Genomic DNA, 23,277 nt, shown 5'->3' with positions numbered 1-23,277 from the left:
ATCTCGTCACTACGACGGCGAAGGTCAAGTGCTGTGGACGTTCTTTGTTCCCCAGCTCCTTTCCAGACAGGGAGGCAAGGGCATGGCCCGGTCTGAAAATTACTTCTATTCGAATAGACACTTTAAGCAGAATGAAAACAGTGCTTCTTCAGACGCCTACAAGGCTCACGTCATCTAAAGAAACGTATGATCTACAAGTCGCAAGGACGACTGCAGAGATACATACATTATTATCAACCAATTCCCCCGTACATTTCGCGGAAATCCTGAGCGAAATCTTAAATATTTCTGATACCACAGGGGTCTCAAAGGTATTTAAGACAGTATTTTCGATGGCATTAACACCATTCAAAGCCATACTGGGTATTTTTCCAGACTTCGTCCATTCGATTTTTGGCGGACTTCCCCTGATCCTAGGACTAATTGCAGGAATCCTATTCCTAGTCCTTATTTTTCGTTATGGCAACCCATGTCACAGAACAAAATCTCACGACAATGGAAGATACGATCCTAGCCATTGGATACCGGGACCGGATATCAAAAATCCTGGGACTCTCCCGGCTTAGAGACCTAAACATGACTTGGTTTCTATCATTTCGACCAATGTGGCAAAGGTGTGTTTTACCTGTACTAAGGTGTCTGCTATGCGGAGAAGAATGCGTGTTAGACACCTGTCTGACGCTACAATCGGATGCGCCAGTGGATGCAGATACACTGTTGGTTCCTACCAAGGTTCACGCACTGTGCTGCCCTCAAAGGCTGCCAATTCTGATGACGGCATTCCTGGAATCTTCACCACTGCGATTGAAGAGTAGTGAAGTTCAAGATGAAAGCAGCATCGAACAGGTACGACCTTCTGTCAGCAATGCAAATCAGAATGTCAATGGAGACAATCATGCGCATGAATGCATTGTTACCCCTATTTCCGACTTAGTGGAACTTTCCCATGAAGCTGTTGACAGTTTTTTCGAAAGCCTGAATGATATGATGTTCTCTCCGGAACAGAAATAGAGACTTTTGAGTAAACTCGCACACGGCGTTCCCTGAATTCGGCCTTCAACTTTAAAAATAAAGTCACATGAACAATTACAATCCAGCTCACGGACAGCAACTTTTTTCAGCAAGCCCCTAAAATATTTTTCTATATATTTTTCCCGGGACACTGATCTTCTGCTTAAAGTAAGAAACTATTCCTAGAGAACTAAGATTTCTATTTTTTTAGATTCTTTATAGACTTTATATAGACTTTAGCTGCCCACTGGTATGTTCACAATATATTTTATGTGATGAAATGGTTTCGATTTTTTTTCTGTATAGCCATATTAAGAGCCATTTCATGTGTATTTATCATATACCAACAAACAATAATGCATAACAATGCGTGTTTACTTTTGCATTTGATTCATAGCTTAAGTGCATACGATATATATGACTGCAATTTTTCAGTATATTTGAAAATTTCAAAATGCATTTATGTATTTTGGGGTGGTAAGGTATACACTATACTCTATAGTATGTTGTACTATGTTATACTATGCATAGATTAGTAGATATGACCATAGTTAGGGTGGAGTGGGTGTCGTGTATTTCTATAGGTTCTGAATCGATCCCCCTATTCCTGACCCTATTCTGGTTAAACTACCTAGCTAGTTAACTAACAGTCAGCCCATGAGGCAAGAAATTCCCCATGATGCAGATACCGTTATCTGACGCAGTCACACTACGGCACAGGAACGTGTTATCTGATTAGGTCATAACGCTTGAGATCTAATTAGACAAGCGATATTCCTCCAGCCCCTGATAAGGCATACGACGTTCTCATAACAAATCAAACCTATGACAACCTGGATAATCCGTGCGGCCATTGTTTTGATTTCACAGAGAACTTTAGTAAAGAATGTGCTAACGAGCAAGTCGTATGACATCTTTATTGACGTACCTATGTCCATCCTTACGTCAATCCCGGCACCTTTAAGGTATAAATATTGCCGATCTTGCCCTATGCAAAACACACGCGTGGTGACAAGACGGAGCAGCCACACTTGCCGAAGCCGAGAGCAGAAGCAGACCCCGCAGGCAGCAGCCCCGCCTTCCTGACGCGCTGAGAGACGCGCTGCTATCTCAAGCCGAGAGACCCAGCACCGGCGCTTCCGGGTAGCCCTCGCAGGCAGCCTGGAATATCGAGAGCAGAGAAAGAGATACCATTCCTCATTCATCCTAAATTCCAGGTACAGAACTGAATAACCCCTCCTAGAGAATTCTTTAGTTATTCACTTGGCAAAAACGAACTTAACTTAAACTGTAACTTTCTATTCCCGCCCACGCATTAGACTTAGGTCAGGTACACGGGGTAGGCGTATTTGGAAACACAAGTTGAGTACGTTTAGTCAAATGTATATGTCTATGTAAATATATTTTAATCATTTTAAACATCATATGGCTCAGAAACCATATCAATGTTTTTACAGTATTATTTTATACTATTGCTTCTAATGTATGCACTTTACTTAACTATAAGTATCGCAATAATATCGATCCATTTCTCTTGTACGAGAAAAGAGACTGATCAATAAATAACACCTTTTATTGAACACGCCCGTCTCTTCCTTTTCTCTACATTCTGATGAGACTAAGAATGCACGTACTGACTGAGTAAAATAATTGCCTTGTGCTCACACGACTCTGGAGATTGACTCTTGATTAGGGGAGAGCAAAGTTGTCATGTTCTATGGTTGTCAGAAACTAAATCCCTTCTTGTCTAATCAGGGAAGTTAATCCTTCCTTGAACATTCGAGAAAGTTTCTAGCGAACTCTGAGCTTAGCTGGCAAACCCAAAAATTAAGTCTAGTATCGACAGTAGTAGACCTAGTTAACGTCTGGCCTAGGCCTTTACTGCTGTAGGTACTATTCCAATGCGCAGAGCCTATTGGGAAAATAGGAACTACACTACAGTTTAAGTTTAAAGTAAATAATTATTTTTATCCCTAACAAAAATAAACTATCCCGCAAGACCCGACCCACCCTCCTCCCTAACCCCAAAGAATGTCTGTGAAATAAAAAGTCCCCAAAGTCCAAAAAACCCAACTCCCAATTCCCACCCCCCAAAAGTCTTTAAAAAAGGGGCAAGGGACAGTCTCTCCTCCTCCACTGCCGCCGGCGGTGTCCTTTGGCCCGGTGGTCCCGTTGCTCCCTGCGGAGGTTCTTGAGCAGGGTTTTAACTCTCTCCATCTCCTGCTCAAGGTTGGACACCCCGAGGGTTAGGCGGTGGATGCGTGCCTTGCACCTGCTGTGGAGGGGCAGCTGATTTTTTGGCTGCTTGAGGGTGGCTCCGTACCGCTGGAGGCTTGCGCTGACTGGCTGACCCAGGGTGCGCAGAGGAGGATGCAGCTGTCTGGTGGATGTTGTGGACTGCGTGTCCTCCTCCTGGGCCACCAGCCGCCGATATTTGGCGACAATCGCCTCCAGCTTCCTGTGCCGGGCCCATCTAGCCAGCTCCTTCCGTGTTGGTTTGGAAGGAGCATCTATATGAAGAAAGAAAAACATACTGTAACCAAGTGCGGTTTTAAATGCTCTTCAAAGTAACACTTACTTCATCCAGTGACCGTCTACTCTGTCTACATACACCTATGCTATCTATGAGTAAGATAGTACCATGATCCAGGCATCCATCCATTCAAAGTAAATGTCAATCATTCTTCTTAATGTCTCAACTGGACAAACCTTAGTTTTTCTCACGGAAAAACTACCTTTTTATTTTATTTTGGAAACCGCCAGCCATGCATCCGTGCTTGACTTGCATTTGAATTTGAACCAAAGGATATATTGCGCACACATACAGTTTCTGTTTCACCCACCCAGGCAGTTCTCTTCCCTTTCTCCTTCCACCCATCCTTGCTTCAGCCTTCAACCGGCCATGCATCATATTCCCAGCCACCTCGGGCAGCATTCAGAAACACGTATCATTCTTTGCCAGTCATTAGTTTTAACTCGCTCGTCCTTCCTTACACCCTCCTTTCCCTTTTCGTTCATCCCATCCATCAAGTTCATCTCTGATCTGACTTGGCTTCTCCATAAAACTTTCACAGCTGAGTTGAAGTCAAATTTAGAGGAGGCCATTGGTTACTCGTCAACTCCCGCCGCTAATGCTATTGCTCATGCGAAGTCAAGGGTGAATGTCTTCTAACTGGTTGACAAAAACTTACTTCTAAATTTGTAAGTCTTCTTAACAGTAAAGTGTACTTGTACTGTACAACATATACACCCGTGCAGAGAGCACACTCTGCAGTCTGCAATCTCAATAAGTAAGGAATATAGGGCTAGATGTAGGTAATTCTAATTTACTGATTCATAAATACCGAATTTTACCGATTCGGTATTTATGAATCGGTAAATTAGAAGGAGGGAAATGTAGGTAATTATTCATTTTAAATTACCGAATCGGTAACGATTCGGTATTGCCCGAATCTGTAAATACCGAATCCTGCAAGGGTGCAGGGGGTGTCACTTTGACACCCTCTAGCACCCCAAGTTAAGGCTTGTGTGACATGTGGCACACATACATGCCCTAAGGGCATGTCTGTGTGTCACATTGCACAGGTGTGCATGCACACCTGAATTCGGTATTTTACCACCCAATAGGATTGGGTGGTAAAATACCGACTCTTAAGGGCCTGTGGCACTCTTAGGAGTGTCTCCCACATATGGATTTAACGAATCGGTAAATATACCGATTCTGTATTTTACCGATTTGGTAAATTTACACAATCGGTAAAATATAGGCCCCCTACATCAGAAAACCCTAATACCGGTCGGTAACGGCCGAATCCGGCCGTTACCGACCAGTATTAGAGCTCCTACATCTGGCCCATAATAGCCTACCACTGCCCGCCACTACCGTGGCATCCCCCACAGCAGTTCCTGATGGCTGTTTCACCACCTCCACCCCAGGAGTGCCACCTCCGCGCTAGCCCCGGCAATGGTGGATGGCTGTGCCGATGTTCCGCCTAGAAAATACATCTCATATTCTTAGATGCCATATACACCACTCCCTATTTTGTCTAGGAATTAAAAAATGTTACTAGTACTACATAAACAAATTTAATATTTTGTGACTCTCTAGTCTCTAAACTACAAATTTCCCTTTCTTCAGTGAAGGTTTTTTTTATATATGCTACACTTTTTGGCACAACTGATGAATACTTGCTTTTTAACACGCACCGTTTTTCTCAAAACAGACAGAAGCTTCCCTTCTAAGAACAAGAGCAAGATCAGATAATCATCACTTGGAGTCAGCAACGATTCATCCCCACAAAGAAGACTTGAAGTTCCAACCAGGTGAGGGCTCTCCCACAAATAATGTGTGAAATCAGCCACTTTTCAGTTTTGAATCCTTCACCGTTTATCTTATATGATGAAGTTGATTTTAATAAATGTTTTTACTTTTAATAAAGCTTTAAAACTTACATAGACTCTGTGGTTTGTGGTCATGAGTGAGTGATCGAAAGGGTTTGCAATTTGCAAGCATGAGTCCGTGGCTCAGAGAGGTCGGGACTCAGACTCCCTAGTCTTATGTCCTGGGTTGTATAATCATTGGAGATCAATCATCGCTGCATTCGGGAGCTAAATAATGACACTGACACACTAGCTAGTCAGTAAGGAGATTGGGGGTTCAACTTCTGTTATGACTGAGGTATGTGGAAAGTCTAACTGCGCCTATTACAATTTATAACCAATGCCCTATTTCTTGTCCATAGTTCTGTTTGTGCAGAATAGTCCCTGCAACAGTAGTAGTATGGATTGTCCTCCTATCCAATCAAAAAGTAAACTAGTATCTAATTCTTGGTGGCCATTGACATGTTATTGTTGGGAATTGTCAAAGCATAAACATTTCGAAGACTTCAATAGACATTAAGGACAACCCAGAGAAGTCCACTCAGTGCATAGAGCTATTGCTGAATAGAATAGGAGTTTTGTTTAACACCTTTTGCCAACTGTGCAAGCTTAGTTAGCTACACAGACAGACTAATAATAATATAGTAGTACCACAGGGAGTCATTCTAGAGGCAGGATAAGAATTTAGAAACAGTCTACAAGAAGATCAAAGACGATTTAGGAAAAAATAGAATGAGGAATGTTTGGAAAAAATACAGGTGCTGTAAAAGATAGGGAAGTATAATTGTTGATATTAGCAGGAAAACTTACTGCAGCCAGCAGAGGAGCCCTCGCCGGACCGATCCTGGCCTTCTTGCTGTTGTCCCTGCACCGCTGGTGCCGCTACGTCCTCCTGTGTCCCCTTGCCCCTGGGGGAAGCTGATGTAGAACATGAATGAAAGACACAAACATGGATGATTCCTCTCCGCCTTGCACCCATCTCCTCTCTGCCCTGCACCCATCTCCTCTCTGCCTTGCACCTATCTCCCCTCTGCCTTGTACCCCTCTCCTCTCTACCTTGCACCCTTCCCCCCTCTGCCTTGCAGACTTCTTGCCCCCCCCTTGCCCCCACTGCGGACGCCCACATGGTGCGTTCTAACAAGAGTGCTTACCTATGGGCATCATTTTGCTACCTCATCCCTTCTCATATGAGCTTTGCCCTGGAGAATGCTGGCTCTGAGGGCCCCCACTCCCACCCTTGTCAGGGTCCTGAGCAGTGCTCTGTGCTGCCTTTTTCCGGGCCTCGCTCGCTCTGACTGAAGAGAAACATTGCAACTTGTTACATTGTTTCTCTTCAGTCAGCAGGAGGGGCTCAGATCAGGCTGCAGACAGCATGCACCTGCTTTGGAGGGAGAGGGGCTTGCTTTAATGCAAGCCTCTCTCACAGCTCTTACTGAAGAGCTGAGGGGGCCAGGGACCCCCTTGATTCACTGAAGAGAGTGGGGACCCCCGTGCCCCGCAGGGGCTGCGGGGGCGTTTGTTACGCCCCTGACGCTATGACAAGTGATGCATCACTGGTTTTTCCCAGCGATGTGCCTCTTTTCATAAATGTCGTCCTGAATCTGCTTTTCCTCTTACCCCGTGACTCTGGCTGGTTATCCTGGCTGTTGGGGAGTTGGGGGGGGGGGGTTGTTGATCTGTGCGGCACTTGGCCCAGGCTGCTTCATTCTGCATTCCCTTGTTTTTATTTTATTATTTTCATTGGAGGTGGACAATTGTTTTTTTGCCACCAATTGGCCTTTTGCCTCTCGCTAACATCAACATTTTTATCACCTTGACGCTAGTGTTAGCAGCAGTTTTCACTGCGGCTAGCTGTTTCTTTCGCCATGTAGAGACATATTGTAAATACATCGCTAACAGGGTGATAGAGGCAGTTCTTGTAAATATACCCCTAGGTCTTAGTGAAGACCAGCATTGGTGATGTGATGTGAAATATTGCTGATACGATGACCTTACATAATAATTGATATTATGTGATTGTGTCTGATTTTTGATTCAGGTCAAAGCTGGTAAACAGATGTATGAAATAATGGGGAGCCGTGCACAAACAAAAGAAGTCCTAAATTGATGAGTGAATTGAAGGACCTAAGGATACACACTTAGGGGAACCCAGGGCTGTATTCGTAATGCCACTATTTATTTTATTGTCAGTGCACATTCTATAAAATTAGTTCTCTCCAGGTGTTTTGCAATAAAAAAAACGCAATCTATCAAATTAGTTTATGTGCCAAGTACCATAGGAACCCAATGTAAGGCAGGGTGTACAGGTTACATAAGAAGATATTACGTGTCTTACTGGATCTCAGAAGAGCAGGTATTTGTTGCATATCTGGGAACTGCTAATAGACAATCTACAAACCTTTAGGTCTGATTGACTGCCGTGGGAAATAAATAAATAGCTTGTCAGGCAGGTAGCTGGGAGCTGTGTCATGGAGATACTCAAAAAGAAAGCAAGCCAACTTGTTAGTAAGTAGGTCTTTAACTGGAAGCAAAATAAAGAACACAAGGTCATTCCCTATGTTGTTGATCTCTTCAGCTTGAGGTCCAGAGTTTGCATTTTAAAGGGTCCGATTCTGATCTCGGTCTGAATGGCTCCGAAAGCGATCCAGCAGGGAAAAGTAGGAGCCGGACACGTGTTTTCCGACCGACTCGTACAACTGTACGAGCGAGCAAGTACGATGTGGGAAACATGAAATCGCTGACCGAAACGTTTCCTGGTCCGGATCACTCTGTATGTGTCAGCCGTAAGCGGACCGTGCCATGCAATAGAGGCAATTTCCGACGGAACCAGTACGATGCACGATTTGGACAGCCGGATCGAGACAGAGTTTCCGACTCATAGAAGCTCCAAGAAGCGGATTTTGGGGGTCCGTGCCGGACCCCCCCTTCACCCGTTGCCTTAAGAGTCATTCACAAGGGGGGGACCCAAGGGTCCCCCCAACACTTGCATGTAGGGTGCGGGTGGCACAGACGCGTCCCCACTACAGGGGGTGCCCTTCTGCGTAACATAACTTTTTATTCAATGGGGGTCTATGTACGCGTCGTATAACAAGCTCCCATTGACTTCAATGGGGCTCAGAACGATGCGTGTCCGTAAGCTTGTGTTCGCATCGTACCCTGGCGTTCGGAGCCCCGGAGTGCCAGTCTGTCGGAAAGCACTCCGGGTCTGACTCAGACAGAGTGCTTTCCCAACGAGATCAGAATCGGCCCCATCATTTTGAAGGAACTGCTGCTAAATAATCAGTTTTCTTGTTAGCCCTCTCAAAAATAGTTGAGTATTATTTGCTCAAAGTTTGTGACTGACTTGATCCCAAAGGAAAACCTTTGATTTTGTCCTACTTAACTTAAATTCAACCATTGATCTGTTGCTATCACCAGATCATCCTGAGGTGGTAAATTGCATAAACATTCAATGAAAGAATGTGGGATACCTTTATTGCAATGAAAACATAAATAAGGATTTTAGTGAAGAGACCACAGTTTGGGTTTTGGTATGACTCAATGAGGGATGGGTTTATTGAAGTGTGGTTTGGAGAGCTAATGTGATATCAGCAACATTATAGATTATCAATATAATTCAAGACCTCAGAAGTCAAATGTGTTTCTGAGTGATTATGTTTCAATGTTCTTTGTCTTCTTTATCATTTGGAACATGAGAGGATTACCTGTTTCTTGTTCATAATTCTCAAGTCTGCTATCAAATAAGTCTTTCCAGTGTATTTTATTTCATTTGGTTTCCATACATAACCACATTAATATGTGAGACATAGAAACTGGCCTGGCAGTTTGGGATGGATTGATCTTATTGGAGCAGGGTCAAGACTGATTTATGTAAGGCTGAGTCTAAACTGAGAAATTGAGGTGGCATCGTGGGGAAAAGAATGATGTGTTTAAATGCTAAACAAATGATTGCCAGTGGTTAGACTTAAAGCAAGAATTCCTCATGTCATCTTTTATGCATTTGAGTCACAAAAAAGTTCCCGCCGAGTGTGTTATGACTGTTTTGAGGCTAAATAAAAACACACCAGTTGGCCACAGTGCAGTTCTCTCACAGAAAACTAATTTGTTCATGCTTAAATGAAGAGGCTAAACAAGAGTATTGCATCATGTAGAGCAGAGTATTCTTTTTTCCTTAGAATGGAGGGCCTCTGTTCAAAGTGTGACCTTTGGAAAAAAGAAAATAGACAAAAGAAGGGTTTGCCATTCTCACTGAGAATGGGGGAAGTGATTGTATTGTCATTAGAGACGTACGTTACTTTCTAAGTCTCTCTATCGTGCTCGTTTTAAGTGGAGTCAGAAAACTCCAACATAACATTTAAGAAAAGAAGAGGAAGTAACAATGATCCCTTTTTGCAAATTTCTTGATGCTAACAAAAAAGCTCTATCTGAAGAATTTTGAATGATAGAAATCAATTAGGCACGTTAAGCACCAAACTAGCATAGGGCCTGAAACAATAAGCAATTTTCAGATTTATCTTGGTTCCCATCAGTACCTCTATGTCACCTGGAAACTTTTCATGTGTAGCAGTTGTAAAACACCCCATTCATAGTGGCATTGATTTCTTAGTTCTAGGTTACCCTACTAGGTTATCCTAGCAACAAGCTTTTGGACTTGATACCCATCAGGTATCATTCCCTTAAGTTTTTCCCTTTTCCACCTGGGTTTTGCTGATTCTCTTATAGGGCCTCCGGGGTCTGAAAACTTGTATACTGTAAATAACTGTTAAAGCACACGCTTTTCCTATTCGTGTTGGGAAGTGGCGCTGATTCCATGTTCTAAAGCACGGGCCAATCTGTCATTGCAGACCAGTGGGTGCAGACTGGCATCTATTGTGAGTAAGATCATGAACACTTGCACCACCAGTGCTGGGAATTATGTGTCCTTCCTGCCATCGCAGGTCAGGGTGCACAATAGCGCCATCTCAACTAGATTTACCCCTGCCATATTATTTTGGCGGGGTTATCGCGGCGGACGCAAAGTGCATCCGCCGCTTTTCCGCCGGTCAGCAATCGTTCCGATTTCCGGCCGGGCGGAGGTGGGGCACAATATGGTGGCGTTGCTGGCGGTGCCTAGAAGGCAGCGACATCCATATTAGGATTCATGTTCTCAAAATCTTTCCATGGCGGGGATGTCCTTGGGGGGCCCGTTGCGGGCCCCCATGGGGAGTGGGGGGTGCACTTGGCGTCTGCCTATGGTACCCCCTTCCATTCGCAGAAGGTGGCAGGCACTGCGCGGTACCTGCCACGTTGTGCATTCCCATGCACAACATGTTTATTTGGCATTGCCACAATGTCAAATATGCGTAATGCGACTGCTACCCTGGCTTAATTAGCGGTGCGGGCCCACTGCACGTCTGGCGGTGCGGGCCCAGAACCGCGAGGATGGCGGGTGGATTAAAGTCCATCCGCCATCCTAATGGGCCCCTTAGCCTCTAGGAACCGGATCATTGCCCCACTAAAGATTAAGATCTGCATTCCATGGCTCCACGGCAGACAGGCCTACAATTTAGGGGAGACTTCTGTGGTTCAAAGGGGAAAACCCCCTAAAGGGAGGTTTTGGGCCAAAATGGTGCACCTACCCGAGACTGGGGTAACAAGAAGAAATATTTGTATTTCTCCTTGTTTTTTCCTCTCTGCATGTGTGTTGCATTCTGTAGTAGACAACGAAGAAATAGCCTCAGATTATAGTTTCTGTGCAAGAAGGCACACCTTCCTACAAAACACTTATCCTAACCACAACACAGACACCCTTGTGAAATGAAGCAAAGGTGATTGTGTTGGCAGTAGGCAGCCACAAGCGCGCTAGCAATACGAGAGAGCAGAACTGTGCCATATCTTTGTAAATAAGGTGCAGTTTTGCTCTTTCCCTTTCACGCAATACAGCTCAGGAGCTTCAGTTTTTAAATGTTAGTAAATATGCTTTAAGTGTATATATTTTTCCACGCTGTTAGGGATAGCAGGTGACTAATATGTGTCATCAGCATACATCTATACAATAGTAACAAACAGTCTTGGAAATCAATGGCATAATGCACTGTATGCAGATTTCAGATGTAAAGTCAATATTTCTCAGTAAGGCTGATCATTATATGAAAGCAACCTTAACCTCACTGTTTTCCTAGAAGACTGCTGACCATACGAGTATTATCTTTCTTAGATTACAAGAAGATAGTATTACAGTTTTTGACTGTCTAATGATGTGGAAACTGATCTGTGGGGAATACAGTAAGATGAGGAACATTGATTTTCTTCATTAACGCTTTCGTCCACAAACAAATCATAGAACGGGTAGAGCAATAGGCAGCCAAAGCACAGCTCACTTATTTTTAGATAAGGGTGCTGAAACAGCACTTGAGGGGCAGATGTTACCCACGTTTAGCAATTACAAACACTCAGATTTGCAAAATTAGATGATTTCCGGCCACTTAAAAGTTATTTGGTATGTACAAAATCCATTTTAGGAGTCAGTATTGGTACACTATGTATTGATGGTTTACAAAAGAAATTCCAGTCACACATGTTTGATAAGTTATAGAATTTCAAGTTAGAATGGTAACTTATTTGCAAAAGGAAAGAGGGTTCCCCTTTGGACCGGGTGCCCTCTGCAAATTAGAATGGCATTTTCAAGGGGAGTAGCACTGGTCCAGGGAACCAATTCAAACCCTCACTGACGTTTTTTAAATTAGAAAACTTAGGGGTATATTATCAAGGGGGTTTATCTCCGCTTTTTTGGCTTTAAAAGCCAAGACAGCGGAGATAAAATTATCTCCCTATTACCAAGCTGTCGCTAACACCAGTTAGTGACAGCTAATAGGAGATAGCGACCATCTTGGGCCCCACTTTGCATGTCAGTGATATTTATCACTAATGACATGCAAAGTGGGCGTGCCAAGATGTTAGCGACTGGAAACAGTCACTAACATCGCTATCTCCTATTACCAACTTTTGGAGATATTCGCACTAAGCGCGAATATCTCCAAAAGCTAACACCTGCCCTGAGCAGTTCTTCACCATGTTATCCAATGGGAGGTGGATAACATGGCTAAGAGCATTTGCTCGATAATGCATGAATATCGCTGACTTTTCAGCGATATTCATGCATTGCGGCCGTTTTTTATCGCATTTGCGATAAACCTTGCTAATAGCAAGGTTTATCTGCGATAAAAATCGCCGATGTGCGGCGATAATTTTTGTCTCTAAACAAGTTAGAGACAAAAATTATCGCTAGTTGTTGGTAATATGCCCCTTACTTTTTAAAGCAGCCTTGTTTCCTTTCGATTCAGGTGGGAGACTCCTGCTTTCTAAAGCCAAATATGGCTTTATTTTGGCTATCTCCTGTCTGGAATTGCATCTGCTTCAATAGAAGTCAATAGGGGAAATATAATCTGATTATTTTTCTTAAATCTCCAACTTTGCTCTTCTGAAATGCTGGCCTGTATGGTAGTCTGCGGGCCCCTTCCAAGCCATCATTCCTAATATTCATTAGGCAGGTTGGTCTGTGACCCACTAGAATTCAATATTTTGTGAACTGGCCAACTTGTACATCGGGCGGTTTGCAAAATCATATTTCAGTCACAAAAGGTCAGTGTGCAATTTGCAATCACTTTTTGCACATGTACATCTGGACCTCAGTGTTTTGCACAGTGGATAGTGTGCTCTGATTTACCAGAAGGAGCTATAACGCACTTTAGGCTTTAGAGCGTTCCGCCCCCCCCCCTCCCCCCCAATTCGATAAAACAGGATCTGCTAACAGTATAACCCTTTTTTAAATGCACTAAACCCAATTTAAAGATTTAGAAATCTTTCTGAATCGTTAAATAGGTTTAGGAAACCCTTTTGGTATTTGTAATGGGCATGTTTAGGGCGTTCGTTCCAAAACTGAATCCTTGTGTTATGTATTATTATTTTGTGACCAAAATGCATTCACAAGCGCAAGGGGTCCCTTTTATGAATGTTGAAAAACATTTCATAGGAGTAGGCAGTTGTCCATGGGACTACTGGTTACTCAAGTTTGTAAAATTGTTCTTTTAAAAAAAAAAAAAAATCCTATATTCCTACAAGGAAAATAGCTGCATTTAAACAAATATTGTTTGCTTTATTAAAAAGCAGTCAAAGAAATGGCAATCCACCTTCCCTATATGGAAAGGAATCATAGTGGGTTACAATTTTAACATTAATGAGATGGGTTGAATTGCAACCCACTATGATTCAGTATTATGTTATTCATAGGTCAGTTGGGAAAATATCAAATGCATTCGGTAAAAGTTGGTGCACAAATTGCGGCCACTTCTATGGAATGCACTGTAAGTACATCTGATTATGCTTTCTTGCCACCAATGGCCATATTTATCAAGGGCTGTGCCTCTTTTCCACCGCACAATGGGGTGCAAAGGCAACACATACGATACAACAGATGCGATTTGTTAAGCCACACAAGTGCACCTACCGTGGCCCTGAGTGGCTTGATTAATCCAGAGTAACGCAACACACCGCAAATCGCTGCTTTATGTTACTCAGGCTGTCATGGATTTTGAAGCATTTCCAGATTTACTATAAGTGATAGGCCTGGGAATGCTCCAAAACTGCTACGCCTCCCCAGGAGAGGCATAATGAGGAGAAATATGTGTATTTCTCCTCATTCTTCTTATTTCTATTTCTCCCCATTTTTCCTTATATTGCAGCACACATAGAAGGAGGAAAATGCCTTAGGGGATTGTGTTTGTGCAGGAAGGAGCTAACAACGCTGGCACCCACGCACCATGGGGAAAGAGTGCCTGCATTGCGCTAGTCAGCACATTGTGAGCCCATGCTAAGAAAAGGCAGGAATGGACCCTACAATGTTAAGTGCTGCACATTCCTGCCTTTTCCCTATCATGCAAAGCAGCTGTCATGCCCGAAGCAGCGATTACAGCTCTGCTCGCAGTTATAGAAAAGCGGTTAACCCAAATAAGCCACTGGGACCTGGGTATAGAGCAATACAGTAAGGAAGCTGGTCCCAGTAGAACAAACTTAAATAGCACACAGATATAAAGGCCAATATGCATTAACACGCTAATATTCCAAAGTTCGTTAATTAATCGCATTGAACAAATGTTCATATATCAACAGGAAATACAAATTTGTACCAAACAAGCGCCCCACGTAAATAGGGGGAAGAAAAAGGAAAAGGTAGTGTGCCTCAAGTGAGGGTTGAAGAAGTGAGAAGGGAAGAGAATCCTAACCCCACTATTTGCAATAGAACCAGCTTTGATCAGCCTTCTCAGTTAACAGAAAGCGATTACAAAGCCATTGTTTGTAAAAGCACAGTAAAAGCACAGTAAACAAGCATTTGCAATGCAATAGGTCTCGGATTAGGAAAGTTTGAGCTATTGGTCTTATAAATGACAATATTTTTATTTATGTGTTGGTTTTGAAAATAGCTTAATTAATAGCTTTGTCATTTACAATGCCAATAGTTATAACTTTCGCCAAAATGTGACACCTATAACCTGGGGTTGCGCTGAGTGATGCTGTGGTGGCGCTGAGTGGTGCTGTGGTGGTGCTGAGTGGTGCTGTGGTGGTGCTGAGTGGTGCTGAGTGGTGCTGTGGTGGTGCCGAGTGGTGCTGTGGTGGTGCTGAGTGATGCTGGGGTGGTGCCATAGTTACAGTGAGGGCGATAGATAGCTAGAGGGAGGGCGAAAGATAGATAGATAGAGGGAGGGTGATAGATAGATAGATAGAGGGAGGGCGATCGATAGATAGATAGATAGTGGGAGGGCGATAGAGTAAGGGAGTGTGATAGATAGATAGAGTGAGTGAGGGCGGTAGAGTGAGTGAGGGCCGTAGAGTGAGTGAGTGATGGCGGTAGAGTGAGTGAGTGATGGCGGTAGAGTGAGTGAGGGCAGTACAGTGAGTGAGGGCGGTAGAGTGGTAGAGTGAGGGCGGTAGAGTGAGGGCGGTAGAGTGGTAGAGTGAGGGTGGTAGAGTGTGGGCGGTAGAGTGAGGGTGGTAGAGTGAGGGCGTTAGAGTGAGGGCGGTAGAGTGGTAGAGTGGTAGAGTGGTGAGGGTGTGTGAGAGGGTGAGGGTGTGTGAGAGGGTGAGGGTGAGGGTGTGTGTGAGGGTGAGGGGGTGTGAGGGTAGGGTGTGTGAGAATGAGGGTGTGTGAGAGTGAGGGTGTGTGAGGGTAAGGGTGGGGGGGTGAGGGTGAGGGTGTGTGTGAGGGTGTGAGTGGGTGAGGGGGGTGAGGGGGTGTGTGGGTGAGGGTGTGGGGGAGGGTGAGAGGGTGGGTGACGGAAGAGCAAAAGTTATGTAGGCAATGTTTGACACTTGGGCAAGTATCTAAAGCAAACAGGGCCACAAGAACACACGGGGAAGTCACCGGAGAGCATGAGGGGGTGATGATATCTATTACGCAAGGGCCTGAGTGGGGAAAAGGAAGAAAGAGAACGAGGAAACAGGGGGGGGTGCTGGGGGACAAACAGATGGCTGCCTGTGGGAGGGAGAAGCGGCCGTGAAGCCACATTTATTTGGTCCGTTTGCGGAAGCAAACCACTACATGTAAAACTGCCTTAAGGGGCTAGATGTATTTAGGGAAGACCAGTCAGAGGAGAATTCCCATCGGAAGCATCTTGTAACACAAGAGATTGGACGAGGATTTGGAGGGCCTGCTAAGGAATACATCAACGAAGCCTCCAGAGAAATATTAGCTAAAAGTGCAGATTTTTAGAAATTATTCACTTGAAACTGCACATGGGGTCTTTTGCCCGGGAGGAAACCCTGCCAAAGCCTGCCTGTTTGCAATCCAGTTTGACACATTAATCAAGCCAATATAGTACAGTCAATGTCGTGTGAGATGGCTCGATGAGGAAAAACTCTAATTTTAAAGGATTGTGTTTCAAGGGGTGGCCGGTCGGACAGTCTTGTAATTTTTGCAGGTTTATTAAGAAGTTTAACTTCTCAGGAGAGGTTATGAAGCCAGACTTGTGTATCACCAGCATACGGACGGAATATTTAACACAGGCTGACTATGTAGCATAATTCTGCTTGCCGTACAAAATAATCGGTCAAAAAAGCAACCACCAAGTAATGATGAAATGCTAAGATGGCTCAGACGGGATTTACAATTGTTTGCATGACACAGAAATATCTGTGTAGTGGTCTATGTGTTATTGTGAACAGTTCATTACAGAGGCTCATTACCAAACACGGCCACAAGAACACACGGGGAAGCCACCGGGTGACTAGGTGCGCAAGTTTAAGAGAATGTCATGTTCTCTGCAGCCGAGTTTTTTTTAAAGGATAAAACTCTTTGGGCACAGTGGGATGGTGGAAATAAAAAATAGACCCGTCCCTAAAGTGGAAATGGCACTGAACCGTATATTGCTACATATAGTTTTGGTTGCTTTAAAAAACAAGCAACTTCCATTAGTGACTGCTACAGCCGAATGTGGGTATGAGAGTGAGTCATAGACGGTGGTACTGTACCTGTTGCACATAAGGGAGCTACGGGCCAGTAAGTGTAGTTGCCTGGGCTAAGGACAGCAGAGGAAAATTGAGAGGCATGTTTGAGCTGGAAGGGTGACGAGACGCATGGGGAGCAGCAGGCCGTGCAGTGAATAATTAGGGGAGGAGAAATGCCGGCGATAACGAATTTTAGAAAAGCGCCTTCTACTTTAGAATACTTGGCGCTATACTAAAGTGTGAAGTTGGATAAATGATGGAGGGTGCAGGGGTAAAATGGATCAGCATTTTCAACTTTTGAAAAAGACAAGTGCATCCATCCAAACTGCAGTTTACAAAATTGGCACTGGCTGAGCAAATACAAAGTAATTCAATTGGAGGCCTCGGCGGATGATTGGATTAAAAGAGCATTGAACAGCTCCATAATTTTCACCGGAATTCAACGAGGGCTCTGGGGAGAGAAAGGTGGGAGGGCGGGGTGGCGTTCTCTAGTGACAAAATGGCCCATGTACCTTACTTGTTTGGGGTACGTTTAATCAGAACGTTATTGCGAAACTTAAAGTGGTGGTGTGCAGCACTGCGCAAGTTTAAGAGAATGTCATGTTCTCTGCAGCCGAGTTTTTGAAGCGTCGGGGAGAAGAGGCGGACCAATAAAAAAAAAAGGTTAAAAAAAAACGAGACACAGAGACAAAGTGAAAGCCGGCCGGCCGTGCATAAATAAGGGGAGGAGAAATGGCTTTGAAGAGCTGCTGGAGGAGGCACCACGCTGAAGCATGGCCGCCGGCCGTGAATAAGTGTCGGGTCTGATACAATTAAGCGAGGCAGGCAGATTGGGGAGCAAATGGCAAGCGCGCTGAGGAAGCCTGTGGGAGGGAGGCTGGGGCTTTGATGTGGTGAAATGCGTGTGCTTGTGGTCACGTGATTTCACGTGAACTGCTGGAAATCCGCTTTTTGGGAGCCCTTAGTTTAAGTCTTAGTTTTACGGCATTAGACTCGTCCTATTCATTCCTGCGGAATGGAATAGGCCGAGACGTAAAAAATCACTGTTGACAAAACAGGATCACAGTGTGCCAGTTTGGTCTGAGGCTGAGAAAAGCTGGTTTTATTGTAAATAGTGGTGTGAAGGATTTATTGTCACATCAGAAAGCAGGAATGTTCTTTGCATTCTCCTCCCCACGTCCTCTGAATCAGTGCTTCCGGGCTACTGCTCCTCTTCCGGGGCACAGTTGCAGCGTTGGCACCCCGTTTCCGGCCAGCCTCGTTACTTTTCTTCGGGCAGCTTTTCCTACCACTGCTATTCCTGTGCTTGGAAAAGATAAAAACAGAAGTATTTAAAGAGTCATAGTTCCCAGTTACGATAGGATGCAATATATATCCGCTTTTTTCTGAGACTGATATACTTATTTGATTCTGCACTCCTTTGTTGGTTGTGGAGTGTATTCTCTGCCTTTATTCATTGCTGCTTCATCTCTTTTCCTGTAAAAATAAGAGAATGATATTATTTACTGAGTCTTGAATTACGTAGTTAACCCATTCCGACCCAGCACCTTTTTGTGCCACATTTTTTGCCTTTCTTTGTTATCCTGACTAGGAAAATACATTTTTCTGGTTTTTTTCCTAGTTTATTCAGGATGTATATATTTTTATGGGTCTGATGAATCCAAATAGTAGTCTCCGTTAAGGTTGGTATGTTTCACACCTTCACTGTTTAAAGCTTAAATTCTGCAGTCCTAATGAATAATAAGTATACTTTTTTCTTTTAGATATTACTGTGTCAGTCTCAAGTTCTAGTTGTTCATATCTCCTTAAACTATCGGCAGCACATTCGACATGTAAACTCCTACATTAGCCACACTTTCTATATAGCCGTCTTGAAGTTCTAGACTCATTCTATTCCTTTTCCCTTTCCTTGTTTTGTTTCCCTTTTTCCCCACCTTCTCCTATGTTGCTGTGACTTTGTTGTGCGAAGGCGGTGGGTGAGGGAAGTTGGAACCCAGCATCTGTTCCTTCAACTTCACCCCTGCGGAAAACCCAGGTGAGCCTCACAGCAGGAAGGTGACCTACTCCTCTGTGCCGCATGATATGATAAATATGTTCCCAAATGGGCATGCGCAGTTGAATTACCAGATGACTGGAATGGGATATTCTCTGATTTTAATAGTTATCGCATTCAAATCAAGCAAACCTTATTGCCCTTTTGCATGTTCTCTTTAAGGAATAGGCACAAGGCCTGCCAAGCTCTCAGTGAGTAGTAAAGGGTTTAGATCATGAAGAAGATGGTCAAGATTTTCACCTCTGGGTTCCTCCGAGGAGGAAGGTTTTGCTAAATAGCATAAGATGTCTTAAGGACTCATTATGAGATCCATATGATCAATCAATCAATCTATCTATCTATCTATCTATCTATCTATCTATCTATATATCCATCCATTCCGCCCGTCGTCCGTCTATCTATCTTCATCTATCTATCTATCTAGCTATCTGCCTAGCTATCTATATTTTCTTTGACCTTTCTATTGCCCTCTTCTCTTGCTTTCTCTTTAAAGTTTTTATATAACACGATTAGGGTTATTTGGCGAACAAGACTGTTCTTCCTTATACTGCTGACACCAAACTGCTGACACAAAATGATTAATTTCATACCCAAATCACTGTTCCTCCTAGCCTTCTACACTCTATATCATTCTTCTGCTTCTTTATCACTTGCATCATGTATTTCATGTTCTTTTTCTTTTTGTTACTTCTCTCTCTCTCCTTCTCTCTCGTCTTGAGGGCTTTGACCTTTTCCATTTGCCCAGACAAAAAGCAGTGCTTGGTCTCCATAATCAATCACATTTGTGAGGAAAGCGGAAAGAGTCTTAACGCTCCTTTTGCCTCATTCAGTCCACATGATGATTGACTATCCAGCAATTCTTCAGAAATTCTCTTCAGATGATCTATCTAGGCAGTAAAACATTGAGCTCACAATACACGCACTTGTGTAATAAAGAAGGTCCACACGAGGTGATGATTCAGATAAGAGGTATTTATTACAACCTCATCCAACAGCCAGTAAGGGCCAACTGACACTTTCAGAACACTTACTCAACAGAACCTTAGACAGACCTGGTTCCATGCTAGAACATTGGGCATGGAACCAAGTCACATCATCACACTCCTTCCCCTTTACATTTTAAAAGATACATCTGAAATTTGTGTTACAGAAAAGAGAAACAACTTAAAAGTTAACTATTACTTCACAAAATCACGCAAGTAATTAGGAAGTTTCCGAACTCTCACACTCTTGCGAGAAGACCCAGGCTTCAAGCAAACATCAGAAGAAAATTGACTAGAAGCAACATTATCCGGGTCACACATATCTCCCCCACCAAAATGTACAACACGACTATGGTTCCAAATGCGACCATCATCTGTTTTTACAGCATTTTTAAAAAGTTTAATAACAGTTCTGGGTAAAGTAAATTTTGACCAGCTTTGGCACCCAACCGGAGTTTTGATCTTGACTTTTTCCGCAACCTTGAAGTAAGAGACTTTACCAGATCTTCGAGCATCAACATACATTTTTCTTTTCTTCTGAAGAGACAATTCTTTGTCTCTCCACACGCCAATGGCATTGTTCTTCGACCCCTTATCTATAACCATCCACCCAGGGCACAAATTAGTATTAGCAGCCCTTCCCCTGAAAAGTTCAAAAGGAGATTTACCCGTTGAGGAATGGGGAGTGAACCTGTAAGTCGTAATGTGATTCTGCAACTCTTTTCTCCAATCAAAACAGTTAGCTTTTGCCAATTGAATACTCTCCTTCAAAGTCCTGTTGAATCTTTCCAAAGCACCATTTGCTTCTGGATGATACAATGAAATCTTTTTATGTACCACACTACAGTTTAGTAAATAGTCCTCCATCACACCTTAACTGAATTGGGGACCATTGTCCGAAAGAATAGAATTTGGGAAACTCTCACGTTTAAATACAGAATCCAAAAATGTGATCACAGATTGAGTTGTGATCTCCCTTACTGAACTTACTTCAACCCAACGTGAATACAAATCTAACAACACAATTAAATAAGGAGTTCCCATGCAAGGGTCCCACTATGTCGATGGCTACCTCATCCCAGGGACACTTTGGTACATTTCTACAAACCATGGGTGGACAGCTAGGTTTTAGTACCTTATCACTTACTTGACAAGGTACACACTCCCGAACAGCACGTTCGACCATTAAATCTAACCCTGGCCGCAAAAAATCTTGTCGGATGCACTCTTTTGTCTTGGAAATACCCATATGGCCTTCATGTGCCATGTTAACAATAGTATTCCTTAAATTCAAAGGTGGAATCATTCTTGTGCCTCTCACGAGAACCCCATCAACAATGGCTAACTCATGTGTAATTAAGGACCATGGTTTACTAAGACAATTGGGTTTTATTTTGAGTTAATAAACTCATAACAGTAAACAGCCCATCATCTTTTTTTAATTCATCCCTCCATTCATCTTCCTTCACAGCTGCAAAAGTTACACCACAAACTCTTATCTCATACTCTTCATCAAATTGAGCATCTTCTCCAAGGCAGTTTTCTTTTCCCACTACCTCCACTAACCGTGACAAACAGTCTGCTGACACATTCGTACTTCCGGGAATGTACTCAAACGTAAAATGTAACTCCTGTAAGGAGATCACCCATATTTTTATTCTAGAAGAAATGGAATCTAGTCCTTTTCTTTCAAATACCTCCTTAAGAGGCTTATGATCAGACCTGACAACAAAAGAGGAACCCCACACAAATTTTCTAAATTTGTTAATAGCCCAGAATATCGCTAAAACTTCTTTTTCGATAACCAAATAATTTGTTTCTGCACCTCTTAAGCATCTTCAAGCACAGGCAATTAATTCCTCTTGGCCATTATGAACTTGGAAAAGAAGAGCTCCAAGTCCCTTCATACTTGCATCGTGACTATAAAAGTAGGATTTCCAGGTATAAAAGCTTGTAGGTTCGATGCATTCTTAAGATATTTCTTAATTTGTTTGAACTCCACACTGCATTCATCAGACCAAACGAACTCAGTATTTTTACACATTAACCTCCTGAGATGAACAGTTTTGTCAGCAAAATTTTTCACATACTTATTATAAAATTCAACCATGCCCAAAAATGAAGAAACTCCTTCTTTTGAACAAGGTTCCTTCAACATCTCAATAGTATCATCCAACTCTTTTTTAGGTCTAACCCCTTGCCGAGAAATTTGGTGACCCAAATAATCAAGGGGCATATTATCAAGGGGGTTTATCTCCACTTTTTTGGCTTTAAAAGCCAAGAAAGCGGAGATAAAATGATCTCCCTATTACCTAGCTGTCGCTAACACCAGTTAGCGACAGCTAGTAGGAGATAGCGACCATCTTGGGCCCCACTTTGCATGTCAGTGATATTTATCACTAATGATATGCAAAGTGGGAGTGCCAAGATGTTAGCGACTGGAAACAGTCGCTAACATCGCTATCTCCTATTACCAACCTTTGGAGATATTCGCGCTAAGCGCGAATATCTCCAAAAGCTAACACCTGCCCCTGAGCAGTTCTTAGCCATGTTATCCAATGGGAGGTGGATAACATGGCTAAGAGCATTAGCTCGATAATGCATGAATATCGTTGACTTTTCAGCGATATTTATGCATTGCGGCCGTTTTTTATCGCATTTGCGATAAACCTTGGTAATACCAAGGTTTATCTGCGATAAAAATCGCCGCAGCTCTGCGGTAAATTTTTCTCTCTAACCAAGCAATAGCGATAATTATCGCTATTGCTTGGTAATATGCCCCCAAGTTCAGTAACGCCAAACTTGCATTTATCACACTGTAAAGATAACCCAGCCTCAAGCATTCTTTTCAGGACAGAATTTACTCTTTCATCATGTTCTTTCACATCCTTCCCACAGATCAACACATCATCCTGGTAACATCTAACTCCTGGTATCCCCTTAAAAAGATCATTCATTATTCTCTGAAACACAGAGGCTGCGGAAACCAGCCCAAAAGGCATCCCCAAAAACTTGTATGCACCCATAGGTGTTATAAAAGCCTTCAACTCCTGGCAATCTTTACTAAAGGTAACTTGGTGGTAGACCGATGCCATGTCCAAGGTGGTGAAATACAAAACACCATCCAACGTTTGCACCGATTCCCTGATATTGGGGAGAGGGAATTTGTCAACCACCACTTCTTTATTTAATGCCTGATGGCCCACACACAAACATTCTCATTCTTAGGCTTGCGCGCTACGACAATGGGGGCCAACCATTCCGTAGCTTCAAAGGCTGAATGACCCCAGTGGACAACAACCTATCAATCTCTTTTTGTACCGCCTCTTGAACACAAATAGGAATGCGTCTGCCCTTAGCCGCAACTGGTTT

The sequence above is a fragment of the Lissotriton helveticus genome, chromosome 5_1 (assembly GCF_964261635.1).
Source record: "Lissotriton helveticus chromosome 5_1, aLisHel1.1, whole genome shotgun sequence".
Classification (NCBI taxonomy): Eukaryota; Metazoa; Chordata; class Amphibia; order Caudata; family Salamandridae; genus Lissotriton; species Lissotriton helveticus.
Note: the sequence above shows the minus strand (reverse complement) of the source record.